The following is an 8416-nucleotide window of genomic DNA, read 5'->3' on the forward strand; positions in this document are numbered from 1 at the left end:
TACAATACAAAAATTTTAAAATAATACACAACTACAAATAACTGTTGAGTGTAAAATATCCTGTACTAAAGGCAATAAAATATTGCTGCTTGTCAAAATGGAGAACCAAAGAGACACTCATTTGTATTTGTGAGGAATGAATAAAACACTTAATTGTTGACCAGTGACCAATTATTTGCATATACAATACAAGATACTTTTAAGATGAAAGTAAAACACCTTTTGATTTGTACTTTACTAAAAGTTATTAAATCAATGCCTAAAAGTTATTTGATTTCAAATACAGCGTGTTGGAAGTTCGGGTTTTGTATGATTGATGTGGGAAAACATTTCTAGCACTTAACGCCTTTTTGTTAAAAAAAATACTCCCCATACATTGTTTAACCTAATCCAGAACGAGCGTGCATTCACCCTGTTCCTAATGTACGAGTGTCCTTGTTTATTTTAATTTGCTTCATATTTCTTCCGTTCCAAGACAATCTTGAAAATGGACGGCTAAACTGCAACCGCACTTGCTCCAATAGGCGGAATCAAACTGTTCCCGTTTGGTACAAATGATAAAACATCATCACTTAGGGAGTTTTTAAACACGTTCAGTCCTTGATATTTCACCTGGGAGGTAATCGCAGCCCAGACCGGCTAGCTGCACACCGACAAGCCCCAAACTATTGCCACTCTGGGGGACATTAGTAAGTTATTATTATTTAACTTTGAAAAGTTTCATTACGGACGCAAATTCATTTTTTTTAATTGCTAGCGATCACTGACGAAACTCAATGAATCGGACTATTCCCTGACCCACAATTAGCCCGGGATTGCCGCGAGGGGAGTGACCGCGGACAGCCAGCACTGAAAACAGGCGGCGCGCGGGCTGCGGACCATGGCCGCGAGCTGGACCCTGTGGGCACGTACACACTCCGCACAGCACCCTCACACCGCACCCTCACACTCCGCACAGCACCCTCACACCGCACCCTCACACTCCGCACAGCACCCTCACACCGCACCCTCACACTACGCACAGCACCCTCACACCGCACATAGTGCCTTACACCGTACACAGCACCCTCACACTGCATACAGCACCCTCTGCACACAGCACCCTCACACTCCGCACAACGCCCTCACACTAAAGAGGGTTTTTATTCCTACCTCAAGACATCCCTGTCCCGCGTCCCCACGGGCGTCAAATTGATCCCCCTAGGTGACTTCAAAGCCAGGGTGGGCAAAGACACTGCCCTCTGGGGAGGCGTCATTGGCAGAGAGGGGATAGGGAAAGCCAACTCCAGTGGTACCCTACTCCTGACAAAAAGTCTAGAACATGAACTCCTCATCACCAACACTCTGTTCCTCCAGAGGGACAAATACAAGGCATCGTGGCAACACCCTCGCTCCAAACACTGGCACCTGCTTGACTATGTCATCATCTGAGCTAGGGATTGCAAGGATGTGCGCATCACCCGCGCCATGACAGGAGCTGACGACTGCTGGATGGACCACTGCCTAATCCGATCCATCATCGACATTAACATAGCCCCAAAGCAGAGGGGACAGCAGAAGCAGTGCCGCAATAAAGTCAACGCCGGGGCACTTAAAGACCCAGCTAAGAGAGCCTTATACAGCCAGTGCCTCACAGCTAACCTGGCGTGCCTTGATGACCCTGAGATGCTCAATGCCCACAGTGCTTGGTCTGCCCTCCAGGCCTCCATAACCAGTGCCTGTGAAGAGACACTTGGTCACTCAACCAGAAAACACCAGGACTGGTTTAATGAAAATGATCAGGAGATCCAAGAACTAATAGATCGCAAGCGCAGATCATTTCTGAGCCTCAAGCAACAACCCAACTCGGGAGCAACAATGCAACATTACAGACGGTTCAAGGCTGAGATCCAACAAAAAACCTGGGACCTAAAGAACAGATGGTGGATGGAGAAAGCACAGGAGATATAACTGACCGACAGCCAAGATATGCAAGGATTCTTCATCGCAGTCAAGGCCACCTACAGTCCAAACTCTTAAGGCCCCACCCCACTGCTGGCCAAGAACAGGGAAACACTCATCAAGGACACTGAGCCTGTCAGGGCCCGCTGAAAGGAGCACTTTGAAGATCTCCTCAATCGAGACTCTGCCTTTGACTCGAGTGTTCTCGACTCCATCCTGCAGCATGCGACCCGCCACCACCTCAGGTGAAACACCAACATTGCACGAGGTAGGAAAAGCCATAAAACAGCTCAAGAATAACAAGGCTACGGGAACGGATGGAATCCCTGCTGAGGGGCTAAAGTATGGCGGAGAGGCGCTGGTGGCGCGGATACATGACCTCATCTATCTCATCTGGAGGGAGGAGAGCATGCCAGGAGATCGCAGAAATGCAGTGATCGTGACCATCTTTAAAAAAGGGGACAAGTCCGACTGTGGCAACTACAGGGGAATCTCCCTGCTATCAGCCACTGGGAAAGTTGTCGCTAGAGTTCTCCTCAACCGTCTCCTCCCTGTGGCCTAGGAGCTCCTCCTGGAGTCACAGTGCAGATTTCGTCCCCTACAGGGCACAACAGACATGATCTTTGCAGCGCGACAGCTGCAGGAAAAATGCAGGGAGCAGCGGCAGCATTTATACATGGCCTTTTTCGACCTTACAAAGGCCTTTGACACTGTTAACCGCGAGGGTCTATGGAGCGTCCTCCTCCGTTTCGGATGCCCCAAAAGTTTGTCAACATCATTCGCCTGCTCCATGACGACATGCAGGCCGTGATCCTTACCAACGGATCTATTACAGACCCAATCCACGTCCGGACCGGGGTCAAACAGGACTGCATCATCACTCCAACCCTCTTCTCAATCTTCCTCACTGCCATGCTCCATCTCGCAGTCAACAAGCTCCCCGCTGGAGTGGAACTAAACTACAGAACCAGTGGGAAACTGTTTAACCTACGCTGCCTCCAGGCCAGGTCCAAGATCTGTCATTGAGCTGCAGTACGCAGATGACGCATGCGTCTGCGCACATTCTGAGGCTAAACTCCAGGATATAGTCGATGTATTTACTGAGGCAAATGAAAGCATAGGCCTTACACTAGACATCCGTAAGACAAAGGTCCTCCACCAGCCTGTCCTCACCGCACAGGACTGCCCCTCAGTCATCAAGATCCATGGTGCAGCCCTCGACAACGTGGACCATTTCCCATACCTCAGGAGCCTTTTATCAACAAGAGCAGGCATTGATGCGGAGATTCAACACCACCTCCAGTGCGCCAGTGCAGCCTTCGGCCGCCTGAAGAAAAGAGTGTTTGAAGACCAGACCCTCAAATCTACCACATAGTCTACAGGGCTGTAGTAATACCCGCCCTCCTGTATGGCTCAGAGACATGGACGATGTACAGAAGACACCTCAAGTCGCTGGAGATATATCACCAATGATATCTCCGCAAGATCCTGTAAATCCCCTGGGAGAGCAGGCACACTAACATCAGTGTCCTCGTCTAGGCTAACATCCCCGGCATTGAAGCACTGACCACACGCAATCAGCTTCGCTGGGCAGGCCACATAGTTCGCATGCCAGACACGAGACTCCCAAAGCAAGTGCTCTATGCGGAGCTCCTTCATGTCAAATGAGCCAAAGATGGGCAGCGGAAACGTTATAAGGACACCCTCAAAGCCTCCCTGATGAAGTGAGACATCACCACTGACACCTGGGAATCCCTGGCCAAAGACCGCCCTAATTGGAGAAAGTGCATTCGGGAGGGTGTTGAGCACTTAGTCTCAATGCCAAGAGCGTGAAGAGGTCAAGCGAAGGCAGCGGAAGGAACGTGTGGCAAACCAGTCCCACCCACCCCTTCCCTCGGCGACTGTCTGTCCCACCTGTGACAGAGTCTATGGCTCTCGTATTGGACTGTTCAGTCACCAAGGAACTCACTTCAGGAATGGAAGCAAGTCTTCCTCGATTCCGAGGGACTGCCTATGATAATGACTGCACAAAAGCACCCGCACACTGCTCACACACTCCACACAGCACCCTCACACTCCATACAGCTCATACACTCCGCACAGCACCCTCACACCGCACACAGCTCTCACACTGCACACAGCACCCTCACACCGCACACAGCACCCTCACACCGCACACAGCATCCTCACTCCGCACAGCACCCTCACACCGCACACAACACCCTCACACCGCACACAACACACCGCACACAGCACCCTCACACTGCACACAACACACCTCACACTCCACACAGCACTCTCACACATCTCACACTGCACACTCCACACAGCATCCTCACACACTGTGCATACTCCACACAGCATCCTCACACTCCATACAGCTCATACACTCCGCACAGCACCCTCACACCGCACACAGCTCTCACACTGCACACAGCACTCTCACACCGCACACAGCATCCTCACTCCACACAGCACCCTCACACCGCACACAACACCCTCACACCGCACACAACACACCGCACACAGCACCCTCACACTGCACACAACACACCTCACACTCCACACAACACTTTCACACATCTCACACTGCACACTCCACACAGCATCCTCACACACTGTGCATACTCCACACAGCATCCTCACAAACCATACAACACAATCACACATCTCACAGATTATCAACCAGCCATGGCACACTCGCCCGAGTCAGAAGGCTGTGGGTTCAAGTCCCACTACAGGAACTTGAGCACATAAATCTAAGCTAACACTCCAGTGCAGTGCTGAGGGAGTGTTGCACTGTTGGTGGTGCCGTCTTTCAAATGAGACATTAAACCGAGGCCTCGTCTACCCTCTCAGGTGGATGTAAAAGATCCCTTGGCACTATTTCGAAGAGAAGGGGAGTTATCCCCAGTGTCCTGGCCAATATTTATCCCTCAATCAACATATCAAAAAATTCCAGATTATCTGGTCATTATCACATTGCTGTTTGTGCGAGTTTGCTGTGTGTAAATTGGCTGCCACGTTTCCCATACTACAACAGTGACTGCACTCTAAAAGTACTTCATTGGCTGTAAAGCACTTTGAGATGATCGGTGGTCGTGAAAGGCGCTATATAAATGCAAGTCTTTTTCTCTCACCACACAGCGCACTCTCACACACATTCTCAGATTCTCCTTCAGAAAAAAAGCACCTCAACTGGGAACTAGTGTGATTTACCTGGAACTTCGCTAATGATACATTGTCTATCGTTTTATATCCAGTTAAATTGTAAGGTTCTACCTATCAAGGGGAGTAATATATAAACAGACACGTGCCAACGTAATACACATTAGGTTTATTGCACATTTCATGAAGTTCATGTTTCGATTTATTTCGACTAATCGATACCTGTCCCACGATCATCGCACAGCGACCACACTACAGCTTATCAAAATAATTAACAACTTTTCATTGTATGAGCTCTCTCTGTCGAGGCTGTCCTCTGCTGTCGGAGTGAGAGCTCGGCTCTGAAGCAAGTGGGACTGGCGGCGGCCGGGGTAGGGGGGGCTCCTCTGGAAAATAGATAAACCCAGTCAACGTGTGCCACTTTCTCCGAGAGAGCGAAAAAAATTTTTTACCTGCTCACAGCACATTTACATTTCCAAATTGGCGGCACGCTACGTTGTGTTTTGTACACTGGCGCTTCGCATTCCAATGGTACAGCTGGTCGAGTTGGGTGTGCTCTTTTGAAAAGGCACTGGACCGCATGCTGCTTTCGCGTCTGATACAGCGCCAGGTCCCCACGGCGCAGCGCCCGACTCAGGGATTAGGGACCACGGTTTCAACCTATGCTGGCTACTCCGAGTGTCCTCGGCGTGGCACACACACGCTCATAAATGCGCACAAAGAAACAAATATACAACAAGTTGCATTTATATAAGAACATGAGAAATAGGAACAGGAGTCGGCCATACCGCCCCTCAAGCCTACTCCCCATTCAATAAGATCACGGGCTCAGCTGCACTTCCCCCGGCCTCCCCATAACCCCTTATCGTTCAAGAAACTCTCTATTTCTGTCTTAAATTTATTCAATGTCCCAGCTTCCACAGCTCTCTGAGGCAGCAAATTCCATAGATTTACAACCCTCCTTATCTCTGTTTTAAATGGGCAGCCCCTTATTCTAAGATCATGCCCTCCAGTTCTAGTCTACCCCATCAGTGGAAATCCTCTCTGTATCCACCTTGTCAAGCCCCCTCATAATCTTATAGGTTTCAATAAGATCACCTCTCATTCTTCTGAATTCCAATGAGTAGGGGCCCAACCTACTCAACCTTTCCACATGAGTCAACCCCTTCATCCCCAGAATCAACCTAGTGAACCTTCTCTGAATAGCACCTTTAATATAGTAAAACAGCTTCACAGGAGCATTATCAGACAAAATTTGACACCAGTCGCATAAGGAGATATTAGGTCAGAGAACCAAAGCTTGGTTAAAGAAGTATGTTTTAAGGAGCATAATATGGGAGAGGTGGGGAGGCAAAGAGGTTTCAGGATGGAATTTATAATTACACAAAGAGCATGAGGATAAGTAAGGATCGAGTAGGGCCAATGAGGGAACAAAATGGTGATCTATGTGTGGAGGCAGTGGATGTGCGTAAGGTACTTTAATGAATACGTTGCGGCTCTCTTCACAAAAGAAGGGGACGATGCTGATGTTGAAGTTAAGGGGGAAGAGAGTGAAATAGTGGATGGGATAAACATAGAGAGGAAGTGTTAAGGGGTTTAGCATCTTTGAAAGTAGGTAAATCGCCAGGACCAGATGAATTATATCCTAGACTATTAAAAGAAGCAAGGGAGGAAATTGCGGAGGCTCTGACCATCATTTTCAAACCCTCCCTAGAACAGGAATGGTGCCAGAGGATTGGAGAACGGCTAACATTGTACCATTGTTTAAAAAGGGAGGAAGGGATAAACCGAGCAATTGCAGACCAGTTAGTTTAACCTCGGTGGTGAACAAATTATTGGAATCAATTCTGAGGGACAGTATAAACCTTCATTTAGAAAGACACAGATTAATCAAGGTCAGTCAGCATGGATTTGTTAAGGGAAGGTTGTGTCTGACCAACTTGATTGGATTTTTTGAGGAGGTAACAAGGAGGGTCGATGAGGGTAATGCGTTTGATGTAATCCAGATGGATTTTAGCAAGGCTTTTGACAAGGTCCCACATGACAAACTGGTCAGAAAAGTAAAAGCCCATCAGATCCAAGAGAGAGTGGCAAATGAGATCCAAAATTGGCTCAGTGGCAGGAAGGAAAGGGTAATGGTTGACAGGAGTTTTTGCGAATGGAAGGCTGTTTCCAGTGGGGTTCCACAGGGCTCAGTACTCAGTCCCTTGCTTTTTGTAGTATATATTAATGATTTAGACTTAAATATAGAGGGCATGATAAAGAAATTTGTAGATGATACAAAAAGTGGCTGTGTGGTTGACAGTGAGGAGGAAAGCTGTAGACTGCAGGAAGGTATCGGTGAATTGGTCAGTTGGGCAGAAAAGTGGAAAATAGAATTCAATCCAGAAAAATGTGAGGTAATGCATTTGGGGAGAGGCAACAAGGCAAGGGAATACACAATAAATGGGAGGATACTGAGAAGTATGGAGGAACAAAGGGACATTGGGACATGGTAATAGGACAGGTCAATATGGTAGTTAAAATGTAATGCTTTCCTTTATTACCTGTGGCATAGAATATAAAAGCAGGGAAGTTATGCTCGAACTGCATACAACACTAGTTAGGCCACAACTAGAGTACTGCGTACAGTTCTGATCACCATATTACAGGCAAGATGTGATTGTGCTAGAGAGGGTGCAGAGGAGATTTACGAGGATGTTGCCAGGACTGGAACATTTTAGCTATGAGGAAAGATTGTATAGGCTGTTGTTGTTTTCTTTGGAACAGAGGAGGCTGAGGGGAGATTTAATTGGTGTATAAAATGATGAGGGGCCTAGATAGCGTGAATATGAAGGACCTGCTTCCCTCAGCAGAGGGGTCAATAACCAGGGGACATAGATTTAACGTAGTTGGTAGAAGGATTAGAGGGGAGATAAGGAAATTATTTTTCACCCAGAGGGTGGTTGGGGTCTGGACCTCACTGCCTGAAAGGATGGTAGAGGCAGAACCCATCATCACCTTTAAAAAGTACTTGGATGTGCACTTAAAGAGCCATGACTTACAGGACTATGGGCCTAGTGTGGAAGGTTGGATTAGGCTGGGTAGCTCTTTTTCGATGGACACGGACATGATGAGTTGAATGGTCTCCTTCTGTGTCGTAATTTTCTATGATTCTATGATACCAGAGCTTAGGGTCAAGACAGCTGAAGGCAGAGCTGGCAATGAACATAAGAACATAAAAAATAGGAGCAGGAATAGGCCATATGGGCCCCCGAGCCTGCTCCGCCATTTAATATCATGGCTGATCCGATCATGGACTCAGGTC

The sequence above is a fragment of the Pristiophorus japonicus genome, chromosome 1 (genome assembly GCF_044704955.1).
Source record: "Pristiophorus japonicus isolate sPriJap1 chromosome 1, sPriJap1.hap1, whole genome shotgun sequence".
Classification (NCBI taxonomy): Eukaryota; Metazoa; Chordata; class Chondrichthyes; family Pristiophoridae; genus Pristiophorus; species Pristiophorus japonicus.